The sequence below is a fragment of the Blennius ocellaris genome, assembly GCF_963422515.1.
Source record: "Blennius ocellaris genome assembly, chromosome: 11".
Taxonomy (NCBI): domain Eukaryota; kingdom Metazoa; phylum Chordata; class Actinopteri; order Blenniiformes; family Blenniidae; genus Blennius; species Blennius ocellaris.
Window position 1 is genome coordinate 22,917,655 of NC_137660.1, and position 18,234 is coordinate 22,935,888.

Consider the following 18,234-nt stretch of genomic DNA (forward strand, 5'->3'; position numbering starts at 1 on the left):
ACTGAATTAGATCACTGTAATTTAAACTGACAACCCCCCCCCCAAAAAAAAAATTTGGCTTGATTCCATTTGTGCACTGGGTGTTGTCATTTTTCCCAGTTGCATCCAGAATGAGAGTTTTTTTTCTTTCTCTCTTTTTCCCCTGCAGCTGGGCTGTGTTACTCTTGAGATAGTGAGGCAGGACATGCTATTTCTAGTAAAACCTCTGTAATTGAGTTGACATGCTTTTAAAACCTTCTGAATAATACAGCGACCGCACACGCTGAGGACCCAGTGCAAACCCGCATCAATTAATCAGAGGCGTTTAAATCTTTATATGACATAAAGCTACACAAGAAAAGTGTTCATATCGCTATGAACAAATTTAGTTGGAAAGAATTTATGGTTTAGTGATACTGCAGAAATTTTACCAGGAACTTGTTTAGCTGAAAATTTTGTCAAATGAAATGTTAAGCGTGAGGCTGCAGGGAAATGTCGGCGGTGTTGGATCAAAATGGAAAATTGTGGAAATATAGTGTGAAAGCGGTTAAAAAAAAAAACGAGATGATACATTGAACTGAATACTACATGGGAGCAAAGTATCGGCTTTAGGTTAGCTCCAAGCCTGCAGGTGAGAAGATGTAGCAGCAAACCCAACAGCTGAAACATTTCCTTTCAGATTGAAGTTTAAATCCATCCATCAATCTTCTACACCGGTTTATCCAATTCAGGAGCACTGAAGCCGAATTAATTGACTAAGGCTGGGTACACCTTCAAAGTGTTGCCAGTCCATCCACAGATCAATCACACTCATTATAACACACTGGGGGGCAATTTAGTTTGTAAAAGATTCAAAGCCAATCAGTAAAGATATGTTAAGATCTTCTTTTTTTTTTTTTTTTGTAATATTAGGACAAGTGTAAAGATAAAAAGACTAGAGACAAGAGAATAACAGAATTTACAATACAATAACAAGCTGAACTTAGCTATTTTTAGATAGCTTTACGAACCCTAAGCCTCAGCAAGGAAGCAGAAAACGACCGTGCAATTAAAGCTCGCTCAGCTTGAGTATCATGCTGTGCTTTAACATATTATAATCACTTCATAATGTGTTGGATTTAAAGTATGTGAGCCACAGTGATACTGAAGGACAAATAAACAGAATTAGTAACAACTATAGATCTTTTTGTTGATGATGGTATCCTTGAGTGGCTATTGTGGGATTCATCAAATTATTGAAAACTGTTTTTTTGGTGCCAGAAAATAGGTCAAGTGTGTGTTTAAAGCTTCTCAATTCTGATTCCTGCACTGCAAAGAATGGAAAAATCTTTAGTTAAACATTACTTTGGACCTCTTGAAGGTGTGTATATTTCATTGTAATCTGCAAATCTCTTTCAGCTTGATAAAAGCGCTCTATAAATCAAATGCATTATTTTCACCATAAGTTTTTGTAGTTGGATCAGGCTTCTTTTACCATGTCCACTTTCTATACCACAATTTTTCCCCCTACATTTCCATTACACAGTCTGGCCTGATTTCACCTAAAGAAGGAAGAAGGGGCAACTGAACCCACTAACCGAGGGCTATTTGATGGGGAGGTGCCCTCCTGGATATCATTAAAACCCTGTCCAGTCTTTGTGCAAGGTCATGGTACACTTCCTTGTGCATGGCCTGCAATGTTTTGTCATTCAAATTACCCATAATCTTGCGCACAAAGCATTTTTATAATTATTGCCCTATCCTTCCCTCAGTTTGTCCTTGCACACATCTGCCTCACACAAACTTGTCCGAAACCAAAACTTCTGTCTCTGTGAAGAGAAACTCAATACAGTGCAGTCATTTAAAATTTCAGACCTGTAGTAATCATCATCATTTGCAGATCTCTGCAGCCCTGAGAAAAAAACTGTTTCTCCTCTCACATTTATATAAACTGCTGTTTCACTCAATGTGAGATGTTTAATTACTGTTCGGTAGTGAGGTACAGAGATGACTCAGCATTTTTTTTTCCTGTGGGGAAGGAGGACTACTTAAGGGAGTGGATGCTCTGGTTTGGGAATACCTTCTTGCATCTTCAGCTCTGGCTTTTGAGAGGAAACACATCTAATTGAACACTTTGCTGAAAATTCTGTGGTGCCATACATAAAGGTTGCCTTAGTCCTCTTCAGTAGTATGAGTCAGTCATGCAGAAGTAAATACCCCACCGTTTCATTTCTGCCACAGCAGTGAAGCATGCCTTCACCTTCTCTACAGCTACTGAGGTCATAAAGAATTAACACTTGCCCCAGTCTACGGATGAGGGAGAGCGTAAACTTTGCATCTTAACATCAATGCCACTGTCAGGAGAATCTGAACCACTAAAAGACAGAAATGCATTGACAGTCACTGTACGCAGTCTCGCTAAGCATTGCCTTCTGCTCCCATCTGGGACAAGATTCTACAATTAAAGTAAATGAGATACTTTCAAAACAGATGCTGGATGAATTTTTGTTTTATCTTAACCCATAAAGATTTGCTTTGTGAAGTTAAATGAAATGCTCTAAAAACCACAAGATCATTTGCAGATTCGTGATTAAAGCAGAGGACTCTGCTCTATGCCCGTTGACCTTGGGTCCCGGAGTACTGTGGCAAGTCACACACACACACACACACACACACACACACACACACACACACACACACACACACACACACACACACACACACACACACACACACACACACACACACACACACACACACACACACACACACACGCACACACACATCCATAATAAATGAGATGTGCTGCTATTGCTTGTTTTCTGCCATCAAACGTCAAAATCATGTACCGTACTTATACTATATCTATACTATATCTGTTGTTGTTTTCCTGTTTGATAATCAATTTATATTTATATCTGGAAAGTACTAGTCAGGTTCATTTGGTTTCACAATGGTTGCTTGTTGGAAAATGTTTGGATCGGTGTGGTAACTGTAACTTGTATATGCCATTAGCTCACAAAACAGTGTATAATCCACTCAAGAGACTGTAATAACATTGATTTTGAGACGAATAAAGCAGCAGATTGTCATGGTTTGCCGAGTGAAGGACTCAAGATGACAGACACCACAATAATAATAATAATAATAATAATAATAATAATAATTGTATTGCAATTTATGTTCAGAAATCTGGAAAATATAGTACATTTAAAAATAGCAATAAAAATCTAATAAATGATAAAGATCCCGACATGATGTTAAAATCTCAGAGAAAATGTGTTAACATTCGTGCAGTGCAGACACCTTCTGTGCTGAAGACATGTACTAAATGAACCCGCCATTGCAAAGCATCTTGCAAGCTACCGGTACTTCAGTGCTCCACCAGATCCTGTGCTTCACTTCACTCAGAGCCCACACCTCTGCTGTCAATGGAGCATAAATATCTTCTACTCCATCCTAAATTGGTCTCTTTATAAACCCATACATTTTTAAACACATAGATAATTCCAAATTATGGATTCAATAGCTCATGTATTCCATTCCCTTGTTGGCTGCAATGAGATTTACAAGACTTGCCATCCTGTTGCTGCGTGGTGATGACATTCATTGAAAATATTTTCCACCCCGTCCTGGCTAACCAAGAGTTTCCCTCAGGATACTAAACAGTGTTGAATTTAAAATCATGTTCAGGGTTTCACATGTTGGAGCAATGATCCTTACTCACCAACTGTTTACATGAATAAACTGAATATCTGAGCAGACTGAAAAACAAAAGCAGCATGTAAACAGCCGACTGTAATAAAGCACTGTAATGAAGACCTCGGGCAGCCAACGACACGGAGTAGAGAGAAAGAGAATATGAATATAAGAGGATAAGGGCCATGATTTATTCATTGATGAAAGAAACCCTGGTATTTTATTTATGACCTTTTTAAAAATAGCTCATGTGAATTAAATAACTGGCTGAACGTGGCTGCTCCAGCTGAGTGTCTTGTATATTCCACACACCCAGGCAGCTGCACACAGTGAGCACAGGTATGTGCACACGCGTCGCATCACATGACATTATTTTTGGCAAACTGGAATCCATAGACAGAAAAATCACCATGAAATAATTTGTCATCTCCTGTTCTGTGTGAAGAAGTCAGGAGTGGCAGAAAAGCATATGGGGTTATGAGGTTGATGCAAAACGTGTGCAGTCAGTGGAACAAATGGAGAAAAGGTGGAGGAAGGGCTACATTTTGTGGGCATAGCTCGGTTGGTAGAGCAGTCGTCTCCCAATCGGAAGGTTGCAGGTTTGATTCCCATCTCTGCCTGCCTATATGTCGAAGTGTCCTTGGGCAAGACACTGAACCCCCAAACTGCCTGTGTGTATGCAGTGTGAGAGTGAGTGGTTGGTGGGGGTCAGAAGGGCCGATGGCACAGATTAGCAGCTTCACTTCCGTCAGTCTGCACCAGGGCATCGGTGGATACATACATAGTTTACCACCATCGAGTATGAAGTGAATGAATAATGCAATGTAAAGTGTCTTTGAGTGTCAAAAAAAGTGCTATATAAAACCAATGCATTATTATTCTGCACTTATCAACATCAGCCAATACACAATTGTATTGTAATAGTCCAACCACAGTTGTTTTGTGTTTTAACTCAAAAACAATGTTATGTAAACAGGGCCATGTCAATATATGGCCCTATATATATAGATATATATAGGCCTTTAATCACACTATGGCGATTCAATTTCCACTGACTTCTGCAAGTGCCTCATCAAGGTTTCAATGACTGACAATTCAGATTTTCCGTAAAGTCACTGTAGTTAACACATGCAAAATGTAAAACTATTTCCGTCTGATTGAAAAAAAGATGGTTAGTGATTTTTTTTTACCCCCCTTTATGTGCCTGATGATATTTATTTTGTGCCACTTATAGCACAATTCAGGAAGAACATATGAAACAGGATCCTTAAGGGATTCTGGGTGGAAGGAAGTACTGTTAGATGATCAATATATACATGTTCAGTTTCAGAAAAATACCTCCTGGAAGCACTCAACCTGGGTGAGGTTAAATGTTACAGAGCAAGTATAATGTTAAATAAGTCGTATGTTCAATATGCTGATGTGGCGTGACCTCGGGTGTCATTCAAGCAGACAGAAACAGATGCAAAGAGGTTTGATGGGTCATCAGGTCAATCAAAGGTCTATTGAATTAGATGATGAATTATGGCAGTCATGTCCTGTAATCTTTACTACCGTTCGGGAATATCAAAGAAGAGCAATGAAATGAACATTAAAGATTAGAATAAATGGCTTTGCAGTCATATTATGAGTCAAATTAATGCATTTACAGCAAAAGTAGGATGATATGTTTGACATTTTATCTGGCACTTACTAAAATATGTTGATTTCCCATTTTAATACAGATTTGTAGGTGTTGCAATGTTTCTAGAATTAACTCTTTATGGGTCAAGTTATATTACATATTGTGAAATGTGCTTCTGCTGGTCAGTTTTGAACAATTTCTTTTTCAAAACACCTAATTGTTTCATTCCACTTTAAAAAAAAATCTAATTAAGTGCTCAAAAACTTCTTAAACATGTGCCCAGTGCTGTTAGTAAATCATATTGACCTTATTCCGGAAGTTTGCGTGGGCGCCGCCATGCGCGTAATCACACTTCCGGTTTAGCCCCGCGCTACTTGATTTGCGATACCAGTCTCTTGAATTGTTTCCAATTTTAAGGTACTTTTAAGCTAGTTTAAAGCTATCAGAGATGGCCGGGGTTAATTGCGCAGTGCGTGGTTGTCACAATAGCTGGATAAAAAGGAAGCTAACTCTGTCGCAGCTTTGTTTTGAGCACCAGAAGAAGAGGTCTGAGTGTTGTGGTCCTGTGTTTACCTTGCACTGCCCCCCTACCAAGGACGAGGATCGGCGAGCTTGGCTGAAGGCACTGAATTTAAAGAATCCGCCGAAGTTACCTTTCGTCTGCTCTTTTCACTTTGTGGATGGTAAACCTCCACCTGAACATCCTTACCCAGAGAAATGGTTGGGCTACGTCGCTCCTCTGAAGAAACCTCGTCGGGTGCTTTGTGAGACCATCAAGTAAGTTGATATCGACTTTAAACAAGCCGTTTGACGAGGCCTGATCTCGAATCAAAAACAATAACGTCATTCTTTGATTTGTTAAAATTATGTTAAGTTACTATGTGATGTGTTTTATGTAACATTTTGTTAAACTATGAAAACCAGAGGTGGGCAGTACACTGTTAGCTAGCTACATTCACACTAGCTCGCTGCAGTTAACTTGAGCAACATTTTCATAAACTTGTACGTTTATGAGTCATTTTCTGACACCCTAAAGTAATACACCTGTAATGCATTTGAATACTTTTTGTTAATAAGCTTTATTTTCACAATATAAAACCACTTCTGTGTCTTGCACTGCTTCCAAAATGATTGTTTTTCTTGCTTTGGTGGTGGTATCACAGTGAGTAATCCCGACTATTGTTTTGTAATAACGTTACTCTTAAGTATACATTTTTATACTCTACCCTATCCACCTCTGGTAAAAAAATCAATAAAAAAATGTTGTATAATTTCTTAAAAACTAATTGAATTTGTCTGTGTCTTCAGCTGCATCTGCCACCTGTGCTGTGGAAGACGATACCCATGAAGAAGAAACACCTTCACTTCCTCCTGACCACCACTATACAGCTACTGGGCCAATATTAGACCAGCCACTTAAATGTGATCAGGCAACACAGTGTTCAGGTCCCCGAACTGTACAGACAACTCCTACGCTCTGATCACTTAAGCCTGCTGTACACTGGTTTGCCCTTGGAAGGTTTTGGTTTTTTGGCTGATCAGCTGACAAAAGATTACAAAAATTCCTTTCAGATGGACGCTCGTGATCAGATCTTTATGTCACTGATGAAGCTCCGCCTAAATTTGCTGCAGGATGACCTTGCTGAAAGATTTCATGTGTCACAGTCACAAGTCAGCAAGATTACATCGCTGTGGTTCGACATCATGGAGGAGAAGCTGAGGAGTTACATCCCTTGGCTGCCCAGGGAGACAATTCCAGCAGGTGATAATGTACATGAACAGATTATTAAAAAAACAAACCTATTTCCAAGTGGTGTTGCCAATGTAGGCTTTGTTTATTTGTACATTAAAAGAATTAACCTCTCATATAAAGTGTGAATTATTTTGCTTGTCGTTTAAATGAAAATAACAAAACAAAATAATTAAAAATGTCGGCATATACTATTTCCGGTCATCTTCTCATGTCATCCACCCACTCTGAAATATCTCTAGGGTGAGCCAAAGATATTCCTCATGAGCTCCTCAGTGCATGTGTGGTCTCTTCCCATGTCGTTCTCTCCATGTTTCTGTGACAGACAGTGAAAGACAAGGAATTAGCAGAGTCAGAAAAACAAAGTTTTACAAATGGAAATAAAATATAACAGACTATTGGTGCAACAGAAAGTATAATAAGATAAAGTAGCTGTACTTTAGTTTTTACATTCATGCTTTACTGTTCTCAGTTTTAGAATAGACTAGACTACACTATCATCATCAAATGTATGAGCCTAAGGTGATGGTAGTGAGCATTAATTAAAATCTTTTAAAACAACACAACTATCAAATGATTTAACAGCTGTCTGTGTCTTTCTAGTGGCTACTAGATGAGTGTGAATATTACGTACAAACACTACTACGTTTGAAACATTACACCACCACTATCTTTACAAAGCATGTTGTGGGTAGTTTTTAGTCGCTGGGTTTTTTTAATAGATGCCTTAATATCCTAAGCAAGACGCGGCTTAAGAATCGCTAGACCGGCTGCGTTAGCCTGTCGTCTTGTAAACACTACCAACTCCGCGCTGCGGCACTATAATGACAGCATGTAGCACTGGACACACTCTGATTTAGACTGTAGTCTGTAATAAAGTCAGCTCTATATGGAATATTGTGTTTCCACACTTAAGAATCCTCCAGATTGTTGTTGTTTGCTCTCCTCAGTGAAGAGGAGCTCCGTACTGAGCACACAGAAGGGATGCGATCTGACCGGCAAACGGGCTATATAAACACCTCAAAGTCGTTTTCAAACTATCAACACAAGCAATGCATCGTTTACTCGTTGGTGTACATGATCATAGCACATTTGAAGCAAAATAACCTACCTTATGTGATATTTTAGACGCAAGTCTTCCCAGTAATTCTCCGTAGAAATGAATGCGATTTCGCTGTAACCGGAAGTGCGTTTCAAACAGGAAGTGAGGGACAGAAGTAAAAGTGGGCGGGGCGGAATAAGGTGGATAGAATAAAACCGATAAGAGATCTGAGGGTGAAACCATAATTGAGATTACTGTGTTGTCATTGAAGTAGTTAAAGTCACTCAGGGACAGCTGTTTGTTTATGTGATGAAATTGAACACTGGCACAGACACATTGTAGAATCTGCAAATGTTTAAAAGGGCAAAATAGCAGGCAGAATGGGAATAGTAAGCCCTGTGAGTGAGTCCCTGTGCAATAATTAGCCTGCTGGACAGAGCAACAGCAATCTAGGCCATTAACTGACTGTTGTATTTTCTGTAGAGACAATGCCACATGATTATATTCACTGTTGCATATGGACAAGCCAGTCAGCTCTCTGCACTGCACATTGAACGATGCTTCAGCAGCTCCTCATTTGGTGCCAAAGTAATGTGTCTGTAAAATGGAGGCACGGAAGCCAAAAATCCAAATTGACTGACCTGGAGCAGACCTGGGATATCTGCCGCTCCTGAGCACCAGAGGCTTTAAGGGAATCTGGACTTATGGGGCTGCCAGAGAAACCATCTGTGTGCCGTGACGGCAATAAGCTCCATCGGCTGTGCCTTCACCCTTATCTCTGCGCCTTCATCTCAGCTTCAATATCTGAGAACTGGCTGCACACAGCAGTCTCTTCTTGGCTGAATTAGTATTCATGAACGCCACACTACCCAATGATCAAAATCAAATGTCAGAGCAGGATGAGTCCCTTAATGTTGTCGACCTTGGTTTCTTGGGAGGAGCACCCCTCTTTTCATTTTGTCAAATTATATAATATGGCGGTGAAAAATGGAGATGATCACCTTTAGAAGTAGCATTCAGTGAGCCTTCAACACAGCGTTACTGTGTATAAGATTCTTTTGTAATAGGTTAGTTTGTACATCAGAGTCTGCAACCAGCATGAACCAAAGGGCAGTTTCACCACTTTTACAACAAAACATGTTTATCACAGACCATAAAGGTTATTTTTTTTTAACATTTTAGTGAATTTTTAGCTTCTTTAGCTTTCGCAATTTTTGATGGAGCCGGCCCTTTTAATCATTTTAGCTTTTATTTAAGTATTTTTTAAAGTCATCTTACCAGTTTTAGGTAGTTGTTTTTTAAAGTTTTTTTGTTGTTTTATGAATTGTGATTTTTGTAGTTGCTGTCCCAGCTGTTTGAGCTTGATTAGTAATTATAACTATTTTCATAATTTTACATAATTCAGTTCTTTTAATTTGTTTTATAACTTCGACCTATTTTAACTGTTTTTGGCTCATATATCTGTTTTTGTGTTTTTTATCCTTAACATTTTTCAGCCAGAGCTCCTCCATCCATCCTTACTTCCATACATATATCAATTCATCCATCCACTTTCATGGTGGCAGTGCAGAGAATAAGATCCCAAGATACTTTGGGCCCATTTACAGGACATTTTCAAGTTTTCTGTGGAAAATGAGGGAAGCGCAACTTTTCTCAATTTCTTTTTCTGAAATTCTATTCATTTCAGCTGGTGTATTTCTCATTATTGTATGTATTTTGTCTCTATAGCCCATGCTACCTACTCAGCTCTATAGTAAAGACTTTCACAAAAACAAAGTTTGCATGCCAGATATTGCACAAATACAAAACTCTCTATCACTTTCCAAACAATGCTAATTTTTCACTGAATATCTCAAATGTTTGTTTCTGAGTCTGGCCAAAGGTAAACACAGACGTCAACCGTCTAGAACTGTGCTAATGCTGACTGTCTTACAAATATACGTGTGTGGTGACAACATCCTGCCTGGCAGCGGCTTTAATTTACCAGCACAGTGATTACTAATGAAGTTAGCTTTACCATTGTTCCAGGCAGGAAAGGCCAGTGTTTGCACACAGATGGAATAAAAAACATAAACAAGTGTTTTCGCACAACACCGAGAGCTTTGTGCTTCAGGCCCTGCTGTTGTATGATTTCATGTTTCACCAAGTCTATTCAAAAGAGGCCAAGAGTGAAAAATTAGCAGCATGACCCACAAGGGCTTTTAATGTGTTGGGACCATTATGTCCTCATATGGATCACTATTTATGTTTTGGTTGGCTATCGATAATGATTAATAATTATCAAAGATAGTTATTAATAATGTTGAAATTTAATCTGATCTGTATCAGAACCTCGGAGCACCACCTGTCGTAACAGGAAATGATAGCCAATTCAGTTATATCAGTCTCATAAGATATACTAAACAGTTAATCAGGAATTTGAATTAATAGTTAAATTAATTACAATTACCAGAATTAACAGTAAAGGTTGAAGGATTTTGGAGTTCTTAACACAGAAGAGGTCGACATTTCATTCACCTTTGTGCTCATTAATAAAACAGCAAGTATGATTCCAAAAATATATTTATTAACAATGAAAACAAATAAAACACAGATTCTAACTACCTATATACAGCTGGGTGTGTGTAGGTGCATGTGTGTGTGTGTGGAGAGAGAAAGAGAGAGAGAGAGTTGGAGGGAGTGTGTGTGTGTGACGTGTGATGGAACTACAAAACAAGATGGCGGATCACAAGAAACTACATTCCAAATGGAGGTTGTCAGAGAACAGGAGGTCTGTCCTGGGTCTCGGCCATGTGCTGATAGCAAAAGAACAATAGAAGCTAGCCACAGCATCTGCTTCCTGTATGTCTCTGCTAAAGGACCATTTCTAGAATGAGTTTATGTGACTGCGATTTGTCTTGTAAAACGTCAGGAGTCATCAGATGGTGTTCAGTTACTGTGTGATGTTGTCTTTAATGTGATATGTGTAGGATTGTGAGTTAACAAGTTAGTAAAGCAGATTAGCATGCAGACCCTGTGTCTGTGGCAGAGCTAACAGTGGTTTACAGGTTGATAACTGCTCCTAATATCATTATCATCAGAACGCGATCATTGTAACAGAATCAACACATCTTCATAAAGTTAAACAGTTCTATGCATAGCATCAAGTTTAACTAATCTCAAGTAATGCCCAGTTGTTACCACTTCCTTGGAAGAGTTCAGTTGTTGTCCTGCTGGAGGGAAGCTGGTGTCTTCTCCTGTAGTTAGCACCTCCTGCTAACTGTGGTTGCTGGTTCTGCAGGCTGAGGAGAAGAAGATGGAGTTGATGTTTCAGGAGCTGTCCTTCTTTGCAGCGCCTGGTTGTCCCTTTGTTCAGACTGAGGAGCTGGTCGCTCAGGTCTGTGATGGTTTTCCTGCTTGTTCAGGAAAAACACAAAGAAGTTCTGTGAGGGTCCCTGGTCCCGTCCTGGAGGAACCGGTTGGTTTCCCTGGAGAGCAGACTCTGGGTGCTGGTCTCTGGATCAGGGGAAGGTCTGACCCTCGTGGTGGGTCAGCAGATGAGTTGAGGAGTGGAGGCCTCTGGTTGCCGGCCTCTCGTGTTAGCTGTGTGCTAACACTGGATGAGGTGCTCTGCAGCAACCCACCTCCTTGGAGTTTGCTTTGCAAGAGTGTCTGAATGGAGGCTGGGTGAAAGCCTTTTGTCCACGTGTGACTTCAGAGGTGTCGAAGCCTGAGAGCTTCAACCAATCAGTGACTGGCTGATTGCATGGGGGAAGAGTCTTGTGAGCAGAAAGGGGGGGGGGGGGGGGGTGGAAGGTCCTGGAGAATGTCCCCCCTTCCCCACTCTAGGTGTGAAAGGCCATCACATTCCTGGGTCAGAATTCATGTCATGACTGCGTCTCATGACAAATGAATATTGCCTCTCCCCAGAAATGAACAAACTTTCTGTGGTCCTGCAGATCCCAACAAATGGGAACTAAAGCATATAACCAACAGCAGAATCAAATGATTTGCCATTTCCAGTATGCATTTCTACAAGTGATGTAAGAGATGAAATCTGTTAATAACTTTTGAATGCAGGGTAGAACAAATATATATGTCAACCCCAAGTACCTTTTGGAGGCCACCTTTCATGTTTGTTATTGTCATGTAAATCGTGAACCGAGAACTTCTAAACTAGTAACTAACCTGAGTTTTTTTGCTGAATTAACAAATCATGATGAACAGGATGGGCAGGTCTGCAGTCTTAATCTTTATTCTACGCAGACCTGTTTTGTATGAAATGTACACAAATATCATCTGCTAAATATCTTAACCTGGCTTTTTTCACATTAATATAATCATGAATCTCACTGAGGCTATTCAAAACATTCTTTAATAGGCTGTAATATATATAAAACAAAAGAGGGCCGAGCACGCATTGGCCGTGATTTATATGGGACAATAAACTCACCTGTTGCTTTATGTGGATGTGCATCTTTTTCTCTTTTTTTTAAATTTTAGCAGCCGTTTATAGTTGTTTCATAGTATAGTTGCAGTTTACGTTTATATAGTTGCAACTTCTGCTGCGGTTGCCTTTCTCTTCTAAACCATCGCTGCAGTCCCAGATAGCAAAAGGCATTGATTCAACGTTGGATTTTGGTCAGATTGGTTATTTTTGGTTGAGGTTGAAAAAGCAATGTTGTTTCAATATTTAATTACAGTTACTATTTCAACAATTGAAGAATTGTCGTTGATCTGACATTGTATAGATGTTGCATTTTCAATGTTGAATTTCCCTACGTTGATATGATTTTGTATAGATGTTGCATTTTCAATGTTGACTTTCCCTACGTTGATTTGACATTGTATAGATGTTGAATTTTCAATGTTGAATATCTCTACATTGATATGACATTGTATAGATGTTGCATTTTCAATGTTGAATATCTCTACATTGATGTGACATGGTTTCAATGTGGGCTGCTGATACTTTTTCTTATTGTTATTACTTATGACTTAAAAGGCCGAGAAATGACGCTGAGACAAATGGAGGACAGATTCTGATGACTGTGACTCACCAGGTACAACTGACATGAATTTAATGTCCCGTCCACAAGTGCCTTAAAATCAAGGTCAACTTTCACAAGGTTGAACTTTGATATGGTATACTTTTGCAAATCTTGCAATTATTCTACTCAAATTAGAGTATCATTATATTTTTGTATTGTGCATTGCATCATAGTCAAAAGGAGCTGTATACTTAATCCGTATTTGATGAGATGTGTCAACACAACCGCATTGGAAAATCTATAGCGGTTTATGGCTTTGAGTGATACATTAATTTAATATAGACTGTATAATTAACATATTATGATATACCATGTATTTGATCCATATTCCAGAAAAAAAGTGTGATTAGATATGGTCATATCTATTTTGAAGTTCGTCAGGTACTGTCAGATACTTCGTCAGTACGTCAGTACGTCAGATACTGACGAACTTCAAAATGTTTACTGTATACAATATTTTGTCTTCATGTCGCATAGTGGGTTCGTATTTGACCAGATATGGTGCATATCAACAAAAATATGCTTTAGGGATGTCCATATTCTAGACCGAATCCAAAAACAGATATTTAGGGATTCTGGATATTTTCACCCATACGGAACACCAAATCAAAATATTCTTCATATAATTTTTATAATATATGTTCTTCATGATGTGGTTTATATTTGACCAGGCTCCATTTGCTGGCAATGAAAATCTCATGAGATCAAGGCAGTAGCAGTTTTAGGCAGCTGCTCCACCTACTGTGGCCGCCTGCACACCTCAGAGCATCTGGTATATGGCCCTCCATGAGGACCACAAACTATACATTTGATGTAAAATCCTTTTTCCTGTAAAATTGTTAAATTTAAAGATTGTATGAATCACGTATAGTGGAATATACTTTATTCCTCGTGTACTGGATCAAGTATATTCCACTACACGAGATTCATATCTGTTAAATGTATGTTGTTGATGATCATGATAATGATAATAATAATCCTAATACAAAAGGTTTTTAGTACAACACTTATAAAAATGAGCAATTTGAAAGTACTTGGCAGACATAGAGTGAAAAAGGACAGAACACACACACACACACACACACACACACACACACACACACACACACACACACACACACACACACACACACACACACACACACACACACACACACACACACACACACAGGTTTACATTCTGCTTCGCAGAAGGCTGGAAACTGTCTGGAGATTGCAGCTTTATGTCGCCACCCCGCGTAAATTTTATTGTGCCTGCCACCTGCCGCCCCCTGCTGCCGAGCGAGGCCGTGGCGGGGTCAAAAGTACGTGGAAGCCATGTCATTAGCTAGTGATTCTCGATCGCAGCGCCACCACGGGGCCACCCTCCAAATTTCAGCTCATTTGAACAAACTTGTCAGCATGAGATGCTAACACCTGCGATTTGCCTGAAAAGCGCAGAGGTTACCTCCCAGGTGTGGCTGACCTGGAATCTGGAGTTTTATGACATTCTGAGATGCTAAGCTAATTAGCTTAGTGTGGCGGCTAATTAGCTTGTGCGCCGTGATCGCAACGCCCCCATGAGGCCACCCTCTAAATTACAGCTCAATTGAACAAACTTTGTAGCATGCTAATTGGCATGCTAACAAGTGTTGATGCTGAGTCATTGCCATCAGCATTAAAATGGATTGAAAAGTATGGTGCCTAAGCTACTGTGTGTGTGTGAGCACTGTGTGGTCAGCCATCATGTTACTGGTCCAGCCAATCAGAGGAGCCGAGTGTGTTGCCAGGCAGATTGGGAGCAGCTTGTGTGATGTCATGGAGCCGGCTCCTGATTGACAGGCTGCAGGTGGCAGAGACTATGAGACCTTATGTGAGGGAAGAAGGTGTTTAAGCACAAACGCAGGTCCCGAACAACTGCTTATAGTTGGAGAACCGTGACACTTGGGTGAAAAATTCACCGTGGGCGTCGGGAGAAGTTGAAGGACGCGCGGTGTGGTTTTTGTGTCCTCACGAGGTTCCGTCTCCCCGTGAGGACTTGAAACAAATGGCTGAACTTTGGGGATTTGGGGAGAAGATGACTCGTCAAAATGTATTGGCGCGGATGAGACAGAATCCTGCGCTCCCTATCAATTAAGTCCCCTGGAGGGAGAACCGTGTCTCTCTGAGACAAAAGTGTCCCCTCGTGAGAAGCCTAACCCTAGCTACATTTTGATGTATAATATGTTGAGAAAGACGAAGAAATGTGGCCGTGGCGACGAGATAAAAACTTTTTTTGGGGGGAAAACGGCAGTGTCTCTCACTCTGACCGAAATCTCCTCACTCTAACCTCTCCACATACACACCCATACAAAACTGGAAAAAAGAGGGAAAACTTGATGACATTTGAAGGCTCACAGTTTAAAATTGGTGAAACTTGTGAAAAATCCGAGGACATATCTGAATAGAGGACAAGTGCGGCAACGTTTTAAGAGTAAGTTGGAGCCTGTAGCAAATGTAAAATTTGGGGACGTGATGTGGCGTGGAAAAAGTGTGATTTTGTTTTCGGTTTTTTCTCGGTTCCCATGTAAAGCGGATGGGAAATTCTTCGCCGTTTTTTACGTGTTGTTCGGAAACCGTTTGCGATATCCATAATGTAAATGGATGCACAGGAGTCCCGATAATTGCGCACGTTTTGATATATCACTGTGTACGTCCTCCAAACGGTGTGGGACTAGTAGGCCGTCAAACTTTGTGGGAAGAATAAAAATAAAATTAATAATAATATTTTTAAAAAACGGCGCTTTCCCAGGATTGTAATAATTGTGCGACGCCTCTTACAGAGGCAGGCACAATTAATAAAAATTAAAAAACGGCTTTTCCCAGGATTGTAATAATTGTGCGACGCCTCTTACAGAGGCAGGCACAATTAATTAAAAAAAACGGCGCTTTCCCAGGATTGTAATAATTGTGTGACGCCTCTTACAGAGGCAGGCACAATTAATAAAAAAAAAACGGCGCTTTCCCAGGTTTGTAATAATTGTGCGACGCCTCTTAAAGAGGCAGGCACAATTAATAATAATTTTTAAAAACGGCGCTTTCCCAGGATTGTAATAATTGTGCGACGCCTCTTACAGAGGCAGGCACAATTAATCAGGTGTTATCGCTGTGGGAGGGTCTCATTGCTGCGAAGGAGTTGCACGCGGTCACAGCATCATTTCGGAAGGTAAGTGGATATTTCATTGTCAGCATTTCAGCATAATAATTGATGTCTTGAGTCACCGTGTAACACTAAGGTTAAATACGTGTCATGAGCGTATTTGCTTGCAAAGTTTTATTTGCCCGGTTTCGTAAAAAAAAAGCGATGTGCTGTTCGCCAGTTAGCTAAACTCGCCCTCTTAACGTAAATCGTAGAAACTCAAACGTTATATGCGGTCGACAACTGTCCCAACTGCTAATGACGAACACGGTGGTCCCGGTGTCCGGAGAGTTCCGTTGGGAAAGTCGGGGGGGAGGGGGGGGGGGGGGCAACGCCATGGCCATGTGGCTTAACACACCGCAATTTTCGTCTACAGACTTGGCGCAGGCCGCGGGTGGTTCATGATGGCGGCCATGCTCCACTCTGGACTCACTTCGTTTCATAACGTGAACGAAAATATCTCCACTTCTGTTTTCCAGTGTTCTACACATTTCCTAAAGTAGTTTGGGTTTCATTGTAGGAGTTTAGCCGTCTGGGTGTCTTTATTGGCTTTTAATTTGTGGCCCCCCTGAGATTCCCCCGGGTCCCGTCCCGGTTCTAAGAGGCCCCCCTGAGATTCCCCCGGGTCCCGTCCCGGTTCCAAGAGGCCCCCCCAGAGATTCCCCCGGGTCCCGTCCCGGTTCCAAGAGGCCCCCCCAGAGATTCCCCCGGGTCCCGTCCCGGTTCCAAGAGGCCCCCCCTGAGATTCCCCCGGGTCCCATCCCGGTTCCAAGAGGCCCCCCCTGAGATTCCCCCGGGTCCCGTCCCGGTTCCAAGGCCCCCCCTGAGATTCCCCCGGGTCCCGTCCCGGTTCCAAGAGGCCCCCCCAGAGATTCCCCCGGGTCCCGTCCCGGTTCCAAGAGGCCCCCCTGAGATTCCCCCGGGTCCCGTCCCGGTTCCAAGAGGCCCCCCTGAGATTCCCCCGGGTCCCGTCCCGGTTCCAAGAGGCCCCCCCGGAGATTCCCCGGGTCCTGTCCCGGCTCCAAGAAGTTCCCCCGGGTCCCGTCCCGGCTCCAAGAGGCCCCCCAGAGATTCCCCGGGTCCTGTCCCGGCTCCAAGAAGTTCCCCCGGGTCCCGTCCCGGCTCCAAGAGGCCCCCCTGAGATTCCCCCGGGTCCCGTCCCGGTTCCAAGAGGCCCCCCCCTGAGATTCCCCCGGGTCCCGTCCCGGTTCCAAGAGGCTCCCCATGAGATTCCCCCGGGTCCCGTCCCGGTTCCAAGAGGCCCCCCCCAGAGATTCCCCCGGGTCCCGTCCCGGTTCCAAGAGGCCCCCCCCAGAGATTCCCCCGGGTCCCGTCCCGGTTCCAAGAGGCCCCCCTGAGATTCCCCCGGGTCCCGTCCCGGTTCCAAGAGGCCCTCCTGAGATTCCCCCAGGTCCCGTCCCGGTTCCAAGAGGCCCCCCCAGAGATTCCCCCGGGTCCCGTCCCGGTTCCAAGAGGCCCCCCCAGAGATTCCCCCGGGTCCCATCCCGGTTCCAAGAGGCCCCCCCGGAGATTCCCCCGGGTCCCGTCCCGGTTCCAAGAGGCCCCCCTGAGATTCCCCCGGGTCCCGTCCCGGTTCCAAGAGGCTCCCCGGAGTTCCCCGGGTCCCGTCACCGTTCCAGCTCCCCTTTCCCTGTTCCCTCAATAAAACATTAACTGTTTGCAAACAACTTTCTGCTTGAGGTCTGCTTTTGGGTTCAGGACACTCCACGCGCCGGCCCCCAGCCGTGACAATTCTATTTGGTTTTAAAGTTCTGCAGTTGCTCCAAACTTGGATTTCCAGCAGTGACATCACTTACATTCAGTGCAGTGATGTCACTACTGGATGACTTTGGCATGACCCCTGTGGAACTTCACTAAATAGAGATTAAAGTGATTATTTTGGCTTTGTTTGACACATTAAAAAATAAAGGAATGTTAAAAGTGCTGAAATGGCCTTTTAATAGTAGTTTATCA